The sequence below is a fragment of the Rosa chinensis genome, chromosome 2 (assembly GCF_002994745.2).
Source record: "Rosa chinensis cultivar Old Blush chromosome 2, RchiOBHm-V2, whole genome shotgun sequence".
In the NCBI taxonomy this organism is placed as follows: domain Eukaryota; kingdom Viridiplantae; phylum Streptophyta; class Magnoliopsida; order Rosales; family Rosaceae; genus Rosa; species Rosa chinensis.
The window spans coordinates 10,930,475-10,947,913 of record NC_037089.1 but is presented as its reverse complement, the minus strand read 5'-3'; positions in this window follow the sequence as shown (position 1 = coordinate 10,947,913).

The window sequence follows — 17,439 nt, the reverse complement described above, 5'->3', positions numbered from 1 at the left end:
ACATACTCCTTCCTCATAAGTTGGGTATTATCTTTGTTGGTTGCACTAGAATGACTTCTGATACTAAACCCTTCTTCTTTTGCATATCTATTGTAGAAAGCAGCAACATCATCTATTGTTTCAAACTCTTGGTGCAATTTAGGCATCAACTCTGCCTTTACTTGAGGAATATAAACATGATCATCCTCTGACTCCATTTAATTGAAACTGAAAAGCACACATACACCCAACTTACTTTTGTCAGTAAGCAATGCCGATGATAAGAAAAGATAGAAATTCAACCAATGTCAATATGCAAATTACCCATGAATGCTTTTCATTGTTGCCTAAAACTAAAAAAGATACATCAACAATCAATGAATACACCATAACATCGACAAAAGAAAGAAAGAAGAAACCTAGAAACAGAAAGAAGAAAAGCCCAAATATGGTAAAACCCTAATTTTGGTAATTGGAAATCAAACAAATCAGAGAAAAGAGAGAACCCATACTCCAGATGTGTTCCTCTGCTTCCAAGTCTCCAACTTTTGGCGCGAAAACTCCAAGGGAGGTCAGGACCATAAGAGAACTACAATTTTTATGAGAAAGAGGAAAAAAAAAAAAGCTTCGGTTGCAATAATCATGCAACCTAAGAAGAGTTTCAAGCATCAACTGTGAGAAGACATGGATTTTGGCTGGAGAACCAAAGAAAACTTTGGTTTTGTCGTTGGGAGTGAAAGTCGGGTTTGAAGTGCAAGACTATTTGACGCGATTGTTATTGGAAGAAGACTCATCTGGACCATTCCTTTTCATTTAAGCCAATCAACGGCTGAGAGCCGTCCGTCCGCAGTTTTATAATTTTACGAACGTCCTCTTTCGAATCCTTCTGTATATATATGTGTAACATCCCGTATCTTAATTGATCCGTTTACTAGTCATTTGGACGGTAAACGACAACTATTTTCACTTTTACTATCGTTTTGGTACTTTTAGTGGCCATAAAAGTTGACTTTTTGTTCGGGTCAAAATTTGAGAAAATTTCCTTCATAAAAGTTGTAGAGGACGTTAAACCGAGCGCGTGCATATGTGGTATGTAAAAATCGGAGTTCGTATGTAAAAGTTATAAGTAAAAAGGTGAATTTACTGTTCATGGTAACTCTCTATATATAAGGAAACTTACCGAGGTAAGTTCCCATTTTCAGAACTTACTCTGACCCTCTCTCTCCCCTCTCCCTCTTCCCTCGTCGCCCTCTCTTTTTCTTTTTCCGATTTCTTTACCGTCCGGCGTCCGATTGATGTGATTCTAGTTGTCCTTGGACCGTCTCTTCCTCCTCTGTACGATGGTATCAGTGGGTATCGGTGATTTGGCCGGAAAACCCCGAATTTATGCAATCATTGTTACTGTAGCAATTTGCTTCTCCGGTGAAATTCTCCAGTTTTCGGCCATCTCCGGCGGGAAAATTGGTTCTATTAGGAGCGCCTCGAGTCACTGATCATATTCCCTCAAGACTTCTAGCTGAAATTTCCACGTTTGGAAGGTGAATTTGAAGGATTTCCAAATTGGTGGGTTTGGAGATTTCCGGGTTTGTGTTCATCGGCAAAATTGGAGTACTTCAAGGTATTTTCTCACTTGGTCACAGTTATGAAAAATGCTTAGAATGTTGAGATGATTATGTGGTTGAAATTTGGTGGCCGGAGGAGGAGTTGGCAGCCGCATGAACAGTGTCATGCGTGAACAGTGCGGTGCGTGAGTGGTGACGTTTAAACAGTAATTTAAATTCTTTTTTTTTTTTAGCCCATTAAATCCTATAAATTGTGTAGAGCTTGTATGTGAAGTTTGGTAATTTTTGGGGAAACTTGGAATTAATTATGAATTTTTGAAGTTTAGGGTTTCGATTATCAAATTACGAGAATCCGACCGTCGGATATCTCTCGGTTCTGCCTTGGAACCTTTAAATTAACGAATTGGTATTAGTGGTATAATTTGGGCTGAATCCGAGAAGAATTGGGGAGATGATTTATGAGGATTCGATTTTGAGAATCGTATTTAATTAGAATAGTTATTCACGGAATATATTTATATACAGGGCGTTGTACCGAGCTATTGCTCGATGACGGAACTCGAATGCATGATCGTCCGAATAGTACTGTGAGTGGACTTTTTTTTTAAATAATGATGCATGCATTTATTTCTTAAGGTAATGCTCTAGTTATTTATTATATTACATTTTGAGCATATAATTGTTTTCGGATTCCTGATTTTGATTTATCACGAGGAATTACTTTCATTGATGAGTTTCATGAAGTGATTATGAATTATTCCGGTTGTGATTTTTGGATATTAATTTTGTTATGCCCGGATTCGAAACTTTGAATTATGTTGTTTTTCAACAAAGTATTTTCCATGGTATTTTCCAAAATGAAATATTAGTTCATTATTGAACTTCCTTGCTTATTCATTATTGACCCGAGAATATTTTGGCGTGTGGGACACGCCGTTGAGTTATTGATCTTTCCTATTTATTTATCGACTTTCGATTTTGGCATTGGGAATGCCTTGATGATGATTTTAGAATTGGTTTTGTTTCGGTTTACGGGGATTACGATTTATTATTATTTCTCGCCTTTTTGCTATTGATTTGGAGATACTTTTGGCGTGTGGGACACGTCGTTGGAAATTCTTTTACAAGAGATGGGGGAAGCCTTATGTATTTTGGATTTACTGGATTTTCGGTTATGTTTCCCTGTGCCATACTGAGGGGTGATTTTATCATGCTAGCATTGATTTTTCCGCCTTTGTGGCGCGGTGATGGGATCACCGTAGCCTTCCTCCTTTGTGGCGCAGGTTACTGTCTCTGTGACAGTAATTCTGTAGCCCGGTATCCTATCGCTACACTTAGTGGCGTAAGGGTATATTACGGGAGTAATGGGAGTACTTTAGCCTGGGAGGCTATCACCCGAGCTTGGGAGGCTCATTCGTATGGCTATCATCTTCCCCTACTTATACTATTTTTGACTAGCGGGGACTAGTCTGAGTTTTCTTAACCAGCGGGGCTGGTCTTATATTTTCGAGTATTGAAATTTCAATCTTTTACTCTGTTGTTGTGGCTAGCGGGGCTAGTCGGTTTTCTGGAGTTCAACGTTTTTCGGATTACTTTCTTAAGTGTTTTATAAATGTTGCATGCATCCGGATTTTTTTATATATCGAAAAATGTGAGAAAGTATGAAGTTTTATTTTGTTTTATTCATATTAAATTATTTATTTTTGTCCACTCACGCTAACGCGTTTTAAATTACTTTTCCCCTGGGCCCTTCGGTTTTCAAATGCCCAGTTTGCAGGCTAGGTTAATTGAGGTTGGGCGTACATGGAGTCGAGGCATAGCCAACAGCATCGCTTCCGCGTACTCATTCTATTTCTGTGTTCTTTACTACCTAATGGAATAGTATTGCTCTGATAACCTGTGAAATTAATCTTGTAATGTGGGTTGAGATTGTTATTTGTGAAATTGGAAGTTGATGTTATTTGGGGAGCAGGGTGGCTCCAGGAGAATAAGGTTGGATGATTTAGAAGTGTAAATGTTTTCTACAGGTTTTGGGCAGTCCATTTTTAGGGGAAGTTCTGCCAAATTTTTGGTAGAATTTCTTCTAAGGTGGGCCCCGCAGGGCCTCTTCGGATTTCTGGGTGAAATTCGGGGCGGGTCCTGTCAATATGTGTGTGTGTGTGTGTGTGTGTGTGAAGTTCTCATACTTCTATATAGAATATGTGCATATATATTCTACATATCATGATGACGGTTGACCATTTCGATTGGATTCAAAAATATGGTGAAATTGGCTAATTTTTTTATCACAATCATAATTTATTGTAATAATCTCATCCAACGGTCAATTTTTCCATTTTTATTGAATTGATAGGGGTTGCTCTTTGGAGTGTATGATATATAAATATAGGTTTATAAGAGTAATTAAGTTTGACCTCGTTGATTGAATTCGAAACGAGAACCAAATTGGCTGAATTTTTTACAACCACCATAAAACATTACAATCTCTCCATCAAGCGGTTGGTTTCTCTAAATTCATTTTCTACTTTATGGTTGCTTTAGAATGAACCTCAACAATTTAAATGCAATGTACAAGTCATACAACTTTAGGAGGTAAATTGATATAGGCCAACGTCTTTGTAATTAAAATTGAAATTTTTATCTTATGTACACGCATATCTATCGATAGGATATTTACAGACGTGATGTGAAAAAACAAGCACGTTTCGCGGTCGTCAAGTCATCGGTCAACCAAGAAAACATACAAGTGACGACGGTTGACCAATTCGATCGGATTTGAAAATATGGTGAAATTGGCTAAATTTTTTACCACACTCATAATTTATTGTAATATCTCATCCAACGGTCGGTTTTTCCATTTTCTTTGAATTGATAGGGGTTGCTCTTTGGAGTGCATGATATATAAATATAGGTTTATAAGAGTAACTAAGTTTGACCTAGTTGATTGAATTCGAAACGAGAACCAAATAGGTTGGATTTTTTACAACCACCATAAAATATTACAATCTCTCTATCAAGCGGTTGGTTTCTCTAAATTCATTTTTCACTTCATAGTTGCTCTGGAGTGAACCTCAACAATTTAAATGCAACATATAAGTCATACAACTTTAGGAGGCAAATTGGTATACGTCAACGTCTTTATAATTAAAATTGAAATTTTTATCTTATGTCCACGCATATCCATCGATGGAATATTTATAGACGTGATGTAGAAAAATAAGCACGTTTCGCGGTTGTTACACCATCAGTCAACCAAAAAGACATAGAAGTGACGACGGTTGACTAATTTGATCGGATTCGAAAATATGGTGAAATTGGTTAAATTTTTTACCACACTCATAATTTATTGTAATGATCACATCCAACGGTTAGTTTTTTTATTTTCTTTGAATTGATAAACGTTGCTCGTTGGAGTGTATGATATATAAATATAAGTTTATAAAAAAAATTAGTATCTTTAAAGATTTATTTGTAAATAAAGCCCGCAAGGCCCGACCCGCAAAAGCCCGAAAAAGCCCGCAAGGCCCGCTTTGTATAGACGGGTATGGATCCTTCGATTTACAATAAAGCCCAGTCCGGCCCGGCCCGCTACTATTTAAAAATATAGTAAGGCCGGGCCTGCTGATGAGGCCTAATCGGGGGCATTCTCTGGTTAGGTTGTGCTTATTGACCCAAAGAAAGTGTTGGAAATTTTGTTACTTTTTCTTTGATCAAGGTTAGAAGTGCCTTGGTAGAAAAAATGAGAGCAGATTATCACAATCTTATATACACAGATAAATCCGAGGAAATTAATTCATCTCATAATATATACAACTTGATACCCAAAAATTACACTTACAATACAAGCTTATACAAATTACTACTACAAAAAAAAAATCATGAACCCTGAAAAGTATTTTCAGGATATAATCTCCCAAGGAGTTGGGATTGAACACCATTTCTGAGGCTAAGCTTATCCTGGAGAAGCAGATGTGAATCCAAATTTATCCGAAAGCTTTGCTCTGGTAAATGGTACGTGAAAGAAGCTCCATTTGGTGAATGAATTGCACATCATGAACCAAAGGGTTGGGTGTTCTTCCTGGTGGAGAGCCTGAATAACATGTTGGTGAACACTTGGTGCATAAAGGTTCTCTTCCATCAAATATTAGATCCTATATAATTAATCCACAGGATTACTTTAATCTGTCATTTTATGTTGTCACTGAAATTCAGTAAGGATGAATATGCTGACCTTTTCACTGATCATGTTCAGAATTCCACTTCTTTCATCTGAGTTTTGTTGGCTGGTCACCAAAAATGAAACAAACATCATTAGGGGGAAAAAGTTTCTACAATTTTTCTATGCAAATGAAATCCGAGTATTGTTTAAGCCCTTGTAGTTAGCCTAAATGATGAAAGGTGGTAGAGTTCGATCCCTTTCAATGTAACCTTAAAAATCCAATTTCAATTGTTCATCAAACATAACATGGGAAGTGGAAAAAGTAAGGGAAATGTTATATGTAAAAGAATGAGAAAAGATGAAATTAAACCTAGGATTTAGGAAACAATTCACCTAATCGTCTTGTTCTCTATTTCCACAAGTATGCAAGGCTTTGGACAAAAGTTGACGTCTTAAACAACTAGAAGAGCATGGTAGACAGGCGCTCCACAGTAGGATGCAACTGTATAACCAATCACTTCCACAAAATCTTAATGCTTCAAACATTTTGACACTAATTGTGTTGTTGATAGGATAGCGTTCTATACCTTGATTGCATGTTTGATAGGTTTAGCTATTGTGCGTTCACATAGACTAAATACTTGGGGAAGCATTAATAAGGGACATATTCTGCTCTGACTTGTTTCTTGATTGGTTTATGTCTCACACTTTAGTAATTGAAACTAGGTTAACATGACTTTGTTTGATTGTAATTGGTGGTGGATTTTCGAGTCTCTAACATCTTCTCCATCATATTTTTCAAAACTAACATCGAAATTGTTTTCTTTGCTTTTTCTTTATTTTCATTAAAAACAAAAAATCCCCTAAAATACTTTTTTTTGTTTTGTTTTAGGTTTTCCTTCTTTTCTATCTCATCATCTTCTCTTCTTTTCCCCTAATCAGCATTTGTTGTCTTTAAGTTTGTTATGTGTTTGTTTTGTGCATTTAATTTAGTTTTTTTTTTCTTCTGTGTGATTAATTTGTTGCCTTCAATCTCTGGCATTGAAGGATCCTTGCTTATTCTTTACTACTGATGACTACATCTTGCAGGATTAAATTGACGCTTGATTTTAGTGTATCACTAGTACTAAAGGCACTTTAAAAGCCACTATACTGACTTGGATCGCAAGCACATCTTTGGCCACAAGTTGGAGATTTGGGTACTTCACTCCATTAAGCCTCCACCATATAAAAATGTCTCAATCCTCTTGTTACGTCCCGTACCTTAATTTACCTGTTTACTGGTCATTTGGATGGTAAATGATTAAAATCTTTACTTTTACCTTCATTTTGATCATTTAGTGGACTTAAAAATTGACTTTTTGTTTCGTTCGTCATTTGAGAATCTTTTTTTTTCATGGAAGTTGTAGAGGACGTCAAACCAAGTTCGTGGACATGCGGCACGCTTAAATCGGAGTTCATATGCATAAGTTATGGTCAAAAATGTAAAAGTTACTGTTCATGGCAATTTTTCTATAAAAGAAGGAGTTACTGTAGTAAGTTTCTATTTTAGGAAACTTACCCCGTCAGTTTCTCTCTCTGTCTCTGTCCCTCTCTTCTACCTCTTCAAGTCTGGTGTAGTTTGGTAGCTCGATTTGAGCCGTAGAAGTCATAGCAAGGCGGAGAACACGGTGCAGCTACTGTTTCGGGTCTCCAGTAATTCTCCATTTTCTAACCACTCCGGCTAGGCCACCGGTCTCGTTTGAAAGCCCTTGAGACGTACAACAAACCCCCTAAGTTTCTTGATCCAATTTGAAGTGTAGAGTACAAATCGAATATTTGAAATTTCTAGGGTTTTGAATTCGGCCTCTTTCCTTTCGAGCTGATTTCCGGCCAATCAAGGTAATTCTGGACTTTGTTGTAGTTGGGAAAGTTGTTGGGCCTGTTGTGATGAAGATTTTGGCATATGTATTGCAACCTAATTCGGGGGTTGGTCTACAGCGCATGGGCAGCTTACGGCTGTTTCCAGCCATCTATTTTTGCTAGTTGGGTTATAGAACATGTGGGTATGAGTTTGGTGGAAATCGGAGGAAGTTTGGTATTGATTGGGAATTTAGAAAGTTTCGGAGTTTCGGGTGTTTATTTCCAGAAATCCAACCGTTAATTTCCCTTGTTTCTGTTCTAGAATGCTAGAATTGATGAAACAATGTTGTTGGTGAAGTTTGGAACTTGTACGTTTTGGAGGGTCAAAGATATCGAGTTTTTGGTTCATTTTTCCAAATTATTGATTTATTGATTTATCGTTTCATTTACTGAGCATATATTTTAGTTCAGATTATAATTTGGTTTATTGATTGGATTTCAGTCATGATTTTCATATATGAGTTGCGATGTTCCGATTTGAATTTATGATTTATAATGAGTTTCGACGAATTATTTTTCCAATGTGATTTCCGGAATCAAGTATACTTTTATTCGTCGAGATTTCTGGAAGATTTTGGATGGAATTATATCTATCTATTTTTGCTCGCTTATTTGTTTATGGATTCGAGAATATCTTGGCTTGTGGGACACGTTGTTGATTCATTCAATTTCTCATGAGATTTTTCGAGTACATTTGGGAATAGTACTTGAGCATTTATCGCTAGATCTTGGGGAAGCCTTATGGATTTTACTGTTTTCGAATGTTTTCTTCACCATACTTGGGTCGTTTTATTAGTTCTCCTCCTCACGTGGGTTGTAGTCGAGCTTTATTAGTTCTCCTCCTCACTTACTCTGTGTTTGTGGGTGGTAGTCGAGCTTAGAAACGGGGAGACTCCTTTGTCATATGGTGATTCCTTCTTCCCCATACTCTATTGTTACTTGACTAGCGGGGCTAGTTCGATTTCTCTTAACCAGCGGGGCTGGTATGTTTTCACGAAATTTTGAGTTTAAAAAAATATGTTTTATAAACATTGCATGCATCGAGGTTTTGTAAATAATTCAAATTGTGGGAAAGTATTAAAGCTTATTTCATTTTGAATTATCTTGTTTATATATTTTTGTCCACTCACGCTAACGTGTTTTTCAATACTTTCCACTAGGCCCTTCGGTTTCAAATGCTCAGTTTGCAGACCAGATTAGTTGAGGTCGAGCGTACATGGAGTCGAGGCATAGTCAACAGTGCAGCTTCAGTGTATTCATCTTATTTATGTTTTCCTTGTTTACCTTTTGTTTTAGAATTGCTCTGATAACCTGTGCGATTAATGTTATTAAGTTGAGACTTGTACTTGTGAAATGGGAGATATTGTGATTTTGGGAGCAGGGTGGCTCCAAAAAGAATAAGGATGGATTGTTTAAAAGTGTAAATGTGTTTTCTACAGGTTTTGGGTAGTCCAATTTTAGGGGTGATGCTGCTGAAATCTCGATAGAGTTATTGCTAAGGTGGGCCCCGCAGGGCCATCTCTAGTTTTAAGGTGAAATTCAGGGCAGATCATGTTACCTCTTCTGCAGGTGGACTTCAACTGGATCAAGACAATATCTGTCCACTTTATGTTGCACAACCACCTCTTCTGATTCCCTTAGTTTTGTTTTCCATTTTTTCAACATGTCTGCCCTCTTGCCACTCAAGGTACTTGTACTAGAGCTATTGCTTCCGTCCTTCCACTAGTAATGCCACTCCTTGAACTGGTTTTGCTTTTCTGAGGTCCATTTGAAGATGCATACAGGTCTGTAAATTGCACAACTAACTCCTTGAGTTCATCTGACGTCTTCTTAACCATCTGTGCATTATATCCAAGCATATCCTTACAAGTACTGCTGAAATTCCTAAGTTTGTACCTAGGATCCAACATTAGAGCTACCAAAAGAAGCTGGTTCATGTCTTCCAGCTTGGCAAAGTATTAAACTTCCCCCTCATTTTCACAGCCATATGTTGAAGAGTTTTCTCCGCTTCATGCTCAAAATCATCTTCATGTCTAACAAATAGTCCTCTATCTCAGCTTGAATGCTTACAATGTCATGGAAAGCTCGATGTGAGGTAGGCTTGTTTTTAGCACTAGTCCTCAAGGTTACCTCATAAAACATCTTCAAGAACTGGACAAAAATAGCAGCTTTTTCCCAATCATGGTCGTTTGGTGGTCCAATCCTCTTTCTGGACTTGGGCTCAACCACTAAAAAACCATCCTCTTCCCCATCAATGTCTTCAGGTTCAGGTTCATCAAAATAATTTTCATACTTATTGTCCTCCTCTTCAGCCATCCTATAAAAGGCCTTCTTAAGCTCTAGAGTAATCTCCGACATGATAAATGTTGAATTCCACCTAGTTGGAACATCTAAGACACAAATTTTCTTAGATTCCAGCTTCTCTTTCTCAACACACTTCTTAAGAACATCAAGCCTCGATGAACTGCTCCTAACATACTTCACTGCATTTCTAATCGAACCCGCTGACCTATCTAACATTGTGAGTCCTGAACTCACAATGAGATTGAGGATGTGAGCCAAACACTTCACATGCCTATACTTCCCTCCCATAACTGGCTGTGTTACGCCCCGAACCAAAATATCATTTGTTTACTTGTGGAAAAAAGAAAGTTAACGATTTCGGTTACATTTTAGTTGTTCTCGATAAGTTTAGTGGCCCTAAAAATCGACTTTTTGTTCAGGTCAAAATTTGAGAAAATTTCCTTCATGAAAGTTGTAGAGAACGTTAAACCGAGTCCGTGGACATGTGATACACTTAAATCGGAGTTCGTATGTGAAAGTTATAAGCAAAAGATTAAAATTACTGTTTACGGTTACTGTTCACGGCAACTTCTTATAAATAGCCGAGTTACTGTGGTAAGTTTACATTTTTGGAAACCTACCCGGCTTTTCTCTCTCCTCTCCCCCGACCCTTTTTTCCTCTTCGGCCGATTTCTTCTTCCTCTGAATTCTTCCTTCTCCGGCCGACCCACGACGGAATCTGCTCATCGGTAGGCTCGCCCCCTCTTCCTTGTCACGCCTGGGGTGGTGTTTTGCGGTGGCTCGGCCGGAGGAGCTCGGAAGTGAGTTGCGAAGTTTACTGTAGCCGAATGGAGGTTTCGTCGATTTCAAGTGATTTCGGCCGTTTCCAGCCACCAAACCACCATTGAAGGTGCGGTTTTTGCCAAGGATCATTTTGCCCCTGGCCTTGAGCCACGATTTGCAGTGTAGAGGGAGAATCGATCAAAACCCGATCCTAGGGTTCTTGGAATTTCTGGGTTTTCTTCATCGGCCAATATCGAGCACTTAAAGGTAAAATTGGAATCTCTTGTAATTGTGAAAAGTGTTGGGTCTGTTGAGTAGGTGGTGCTGCCAAAATTTGGTGGCCATTGGTGGTGGTTGCCGGTGGCGCGTGGGGCCCACGCCCCGCCACTGTGGACGGCTCGTGGTGGTGCGTAGGGCGGAGTTTTAAGTCCAAATTTAGTTGTTTTACATAACATTTGATTTATAGAGGTGTAATTGTGATTTTGGTGAATTTTGGAGAAGCTTGGAATTAATTATGAATTTTTGAAGTTTAGGGTTTCGATTATCGAATTACGAGAATCCGACCGTCGGATATCTCTCGTTTCTGACTTGGAACCTTCAAGATAACGAATTGGTGTTAGATGTAAAATTTGGGTTGAATCCGAGAAGAAGTGGAGAGTTGATTTATGAGGATTTGATTTTGGGAATCATATTTAATTGTTGAATGGTTATTTATGGAAAATAATTGTGCACAGGGCGACGTACCGAGTTATTACTCGACGAAGGAACTCGTATGAGTGATCGCCTGAATAGTATTGTGAGTGGACTTTTATTTTTAAAGAATGATGCATGCATTTATTTTTCCTGAAATAATAATTTATTTATCATTTTATTATCTAGCATAATATTTTGCCTTGGATTTATGATTTAATTTTCGGAGATTAATTATGAATTATTTTCAATTATGATTCGGAAATGGATTTTGAGCCTTCGATAAGTATCTCCGATATATGACTTTTATTTGAAATCATGATTTAAGTGATTTGCGACGAATTATTTTTCGACGTGATTTCCGGAAATTTATAATATATTCTATTCGTCGATATTGAGATTTCAGGAATATTTTCGAAAATGGGATTTTCGATGGAATTATATTTATCGATTATTTGTCGCCTAATGGTTTATGATTTCGAGAATATTTTGGCGTGCAGGGCCACGTCGTTGGATTATGTACTTTCTCGTGAGATATTGGGGAAGCCTTACGGATTTTTCGAGTTTTCGTGTGGTTTTAAACCACCATACCTAGGTCGTCATATTTATTGCTAGCTAGCCTATTAGTACTCCTCCCTACTTACTATGTGTTCGTGGGTCAGTAGAGCAGAGTATGAGATGCTCCAGAGTATGGGACACTCCGACCAGAGCCTGGGAGGCTCCCTTATTTGTATGGTGAGAACTTCTTCCCCATATTTGATTGATACATTCAGCTAGCGGGGCTAGCTCGATTTCTTTTGACCAGCGGGGCTGGAATGTTTTCACGAATTTTCGTATTGTGAGAAATATGTTTTATACACGTTGCATGCATCAATGTTTTTAAAGAAATAAATGTGGGAAAGTATTAAAGCTTTACTTTCTTTTGAATTATCTTATTTATCTATTTATTTTTGTCCACTCACTCTAACATGTTTTTAATTACTTTCCCCTGGGCCTTTCGGTTTCAAATGCCCAGTTTGCAGGCGAATTAGTGGAGGTCGGGCGTACATGGCATTTGAGGCATAGTTGTCACTACTTCCGCATTGTAGGATTCCTTGATCCTTTACTCTTCTTTTTATATCCCTGTGTATTAGTATTGCTCTGATAACATTTGGGTTTAGTATTGTTGAGTTTTGTGAAAGTGGAGTTGATAGTAATTGAGAGCAGGGTGGCTCCAGGTGTATAAGGTTGGCTTGCTTGAAGTGTTTTGTGTGTTTTACAGGTTTTTGGGTAGTCCATTTTAGGGGTGACTCTGCCGAATTTTTGGTAGAGCTATTCCTAAGGTGGGCCCCACAGGGCCATCTCGGATTTCAGGCTGAAATTCGAGGCGGGTCCTGTCAGGCTGCTTCGACCAATTCACCATTTTCTTCCTCACATAATCAATTGCGTGCTTATTAGCCGAGGCATTATAGACACTAATTGTCAAAACCTCCTCTATACCCCATTGAATCAAGCATGTTTCTATCAACTTCCATAATCTATATATAAAATGTGCAGTTAAGACCATGTAGTTTATGTTTTGCACTGATGTCCATGTATCAATGGATAAACACACACTATGGATCTGCAATTCATTCCTTAACTAAAGTTGTTTTGCATCATACATCTTGAAAAAAAATTTCACTATTGTTCTCCTAGATGGAATCTCCTACTTAGAGACAACCCCTTCACAAAAATGCCTAAACCCATTCTTTTCAATTGTGCTAAATGGCAGTTCATCTATCACAATCATCTCAACTACAACTATCATACACCTTTCCTGCGACCACATTTTCACAGCTAGACTAGGTTCACCACTAACATTCCCATCACTACCCAATAGTTGCTGCCTTTTTTCTATGTCAGCCTTACCCGGATACTTCTTACACGCATATCATGAATGTGTCTCCTAATAGAACTAGTCCCATTATCATATGAATCACAAGCCAAATCGATTAAATAGTACTTGGTACTTACATTAGGCATGAGTAACAGTTCTAACTTGCTGCATCTTCAATCAATTGTTTCGAAAACAGGCTTCTTAATCTTATCAAAGTGTAGCCAAACCTCTGATCGAAATTTTGCAGGCTTGTCACCCTTCTTCCTCTTCTCCTTCCCTTTCGGCTCAACAGGAGGTAGTGTTACTGAACTTGCAGGATTGGACTGACTTGCTTCCGCTGTTGACCTTACCGGAATGATACCGTTTTCGTTGTCCCCTCAAGCCATGCTTGTTGTTGTTGTTGTATCAGGTGAGGCAATGGATTTGGGAATTGGGATAGATTTATACTGAAAAGTTAAAATCTAGAGCCGTAGAGCGAATCGAAACGTATGATTGAAGAAATTAGGGTCGTGTTGGTGCATTGAGGTAAAAATTGAGGCTGTTTATCAATTGAGGTAGAAATTAATTAGGGAAGAACAGTTAGGGAGTTAGGGTTTTTGATCGAACAAATTAGTCAAAATGAGGCTAAGGTCGTGTTTTTAGTCGGGCTGATGTGAGAATTATTGACCAATAAAACATTGCCACGTATATAAGGAAAGTCGGCCGGGTTCGGGTTACCCAAACTTGGAAATATCAGAAATCGGGACCGGCGCGTGTATATGGTATTCGGTTCGATCTTAGCTCAGCTTGTGAAAAAAGGGTACGAATTGAAGCTCGACCCGAACCGTCGGTTTCTCAGATTTTTGGATAGATCTCTCGAATTTTCGGCCTCTGGCGCCCAACCCTAGTGCTTCGTGTCAAGGACTTAGCTTGTGTCAATTGTTTCAATTCGGATGTGTATAATCCATGTGATCACGGTACTCCTAAGAAGAATAGTCAAGTCTCCAATGTTTTTATATATGTTGTATTACTTTCAAACCGTCTCTTTTAAGAAAATTTTCATTTTCAAGTGTATGTATTATATGAAAATATGTTAATATATTATGGTTAAAGATCACATCTATGGTACACATGTCACGTGGGTGAGGGTTACATTATTATTTTTTAGAAGAGTGGGTGACGGTTGCTACTAGTATTTATTTATTTTTATTGGAAATAGCATTTTATATAATTTATGAGAAGACTTTATGTCAATAAAAACAGAAATAATGTAGCAAAATACCCTATTAAAAAAGCTTTACAAAATAGTCCGCGGTTTAAGAGTTTTTCTTTTGGTCTGCAAGTTAGCAGTTAGGGTTAATAATATCAAATTAAACATTATTAAAAAGAAAAATAAATAATTACTCAACTGTACATATTTTAACCAACCGTTCTCCCGGGATGTGTATTTCTTTCTAGTATAAATAATTCAATCATGTTACTAACTCCAAAGTTGAATGCTTGACAATTCCCTGTTGCTTTGAGAAATGTGTCGAGGTTTCAATAGTTTAAAGCAAACCAACTTGACCGCCTTCCAAACCCGCTTACGTGGCTCCATGAAAAAAAAATTTAAAAAGAAAAAAAGAGATGTGATTGTGAATTCAGTCAATTCACACTCGTCCCTCCTCCCCCTCTTTATCGTCTTCATCCTTTCATTCTCACCAACTAAGCTTGATAGTTCTCAAACCCGGTTAGAGATTCGTATTTATTCAACAAAGACAGAAAGCAATTGACAACATTGTAGAAGGAAACTGGTGCACATCCCGATCTCTGCCTCAAACATACTTCCTGAATTTGCAAGGAAACCACTCCTAGTCCACAATTAATTCATGAACAGGTGTGTGAATTTGCCATCTTAATTTCCTTTTTCAACTAGCTAAATATTTGTCAAAGAATTGAAAGAGAATTACATTCCAAGCTTCTATTCTTGTATTATATATGAGCGTGCAATTTTCCATTATTCCATCAAGCTACATTCTAGAGCTAGCAAAAATAAGTTTTAGTTTTCTTCCTGTCGCTGTTTAGTGTTCATATCTTGCTGCCTTCTACTTCAGGTTCACCGACATGCCTCAAAACTGAAGAAAAGGTTTCAGTACTGATTCCTAAACCCTCTCAATTGTTTGCTATCCACCCTCATCAAGTGGGGGCCCGGTTCCTCAACCCTCTTCATCATATCGATTTCCATTCCATCCATGAATATTATGCTATATATCAACCCACAGCACCTGGCCTAGCGCCACAATTGCAAAGATTTGCATTGACCGGATTGCTGACCAGATCTTGCATTTCCTCACCACTCATTTATGCAATCATCCTCCAGTGCGCATTCGATTTAATGGAACAGATGCAGAAGTCGACGCTGAAATCAACCACTGTCTCACTGAACTTGTGAATATATCAAGCAATGAACGAATTCTGGAACCACCTTGCTGAAGAATCTTTTATGTACCGCTCCTCCCGGGGGGTCTGCAAGAGAATCTTCTATCACCGAGCCCCTACCTTTGCAGGATTTAAACTTCCACGTTTAATTGCTGATATTCTTTCATCAATCAGAGCTATATGGATTACCAAACGAGAAACTTTGGATGATCAGTGGGCTCCAATACAAGACCCGCGGTTCAAAATCATCGTCTACGCTCCTGATCCCTCTCTCTCTCTCACAACTTTGGGCGTAATAGGAATCTCTCTGTGGTCGACTCAGAGGCTGTTATCAACTGTATTTCTGCTCTCAATGCTGCCAATATTCCAATGGGTATAATTACCAGGGAAATTCGTACTGGTGAATGGGGTTCTGGATCTTTCTTCCCAACTTGTAGTCTTAATCAGCGAGAAGATGGTACATATGATGTCCTTGGAAGCTTTCCTTACCACTGCTATACACAGTCCGATCTTACAATTGCCTTTTTCTTCCATCTTGGGAATCCCTTTGAGGATATTTCTCTCTTTGTTGGCATTTCAAGCTCTGAATCTTTAAGTGAGTTCAAAGATGAAATGAATGGTGTCATGACGCCTCAAAATTACCGCTCCCGAATCTCATATCAGTCACGTGGGTTTCTTGCTTCCTATATTTCATTAGATAATATGAAGTTAGAACTTCGTGATCACCTGCTCACATCTCCCTTGACAATCAATAGTCGTCACTTGAGATACTATTCCTATTTTCTTTGGCCTTCTGATTTCAACACCCAACCTACTGCGATAGTCGCACGGATTTGGATGGACATCCTCCATGACCTGATTTTTGAATTTCTGCTTGATAGTTTCAGCAGCTTTGAACCACTGCTAAATCAATTTGAAGGAACAGAAGAAGAAGTCAGAGATGAACTCGTGGATTGTATTAAACAGCTTGTGAATCAAGCCATGAACGACCTCTGGAACCGCCTTCGAAACATCACTGGAAGGCACTCCCTCGCCGCTCGGGATAAATTCTTCCCCGGCGAAGCCCCCACTTTGGAAGACTTTCGACCCCCACAGTCAATTGCGACAATTCTTTCATCAATTGGACCTTTGAAAGTAAATCTTATTCCACGTGGATATACTCATACGCGGCCGGAAAGAGAAGAAGGATTTAAAACTGACATGTGGGAGGGAGAAGACCTATTTAACATTACCATCATCTATGCCCCTGATAGCAGTGAGGATTTTTATGCGGTCGACGTAGATGTCGTTTCTTCCGGTATTCCAGTGGGCACTATTGAATATTGATCAAAGTGAAGGGAGTAGTGGATCCTGTTTCACCACTTGTAGCGCTAAAGATATTGGTAATGGTAACTATGATGTGCTTGAAAACTTTGGGAACGAGGACAACAAATACCGATACGACCCGGATCTTATAATTGCTAGTCTATTCGATGAGTTGGGCAGTCCTTATTGCCCTTTTGAGGACGTTGGGCGATGTGTTCGTTTCGGGAGTTCGCGATCTGAATCTTTAAATTTGTCCGACTTTCAAGAGGAAATGGACGTCCTAATTTGCTTTACACGCGATGCCTCAGATGGGATCAAATCTATCAAATCTTCTTGTTCCACTCAGACTCTGTACTGCTTCGAACCAACTCGCAATCTGGAGCACAACTTGTCTGCCGAAGAAAGTAGAGCACGTCTCACTCGATGGCTGCTGCTTGGTTGAATCATACATGTCTATCATTTCTTTTCTGATTAGTCATTGTCCTTGTAAACAACATTTGATCAGGCACCGTCCTTGCAAA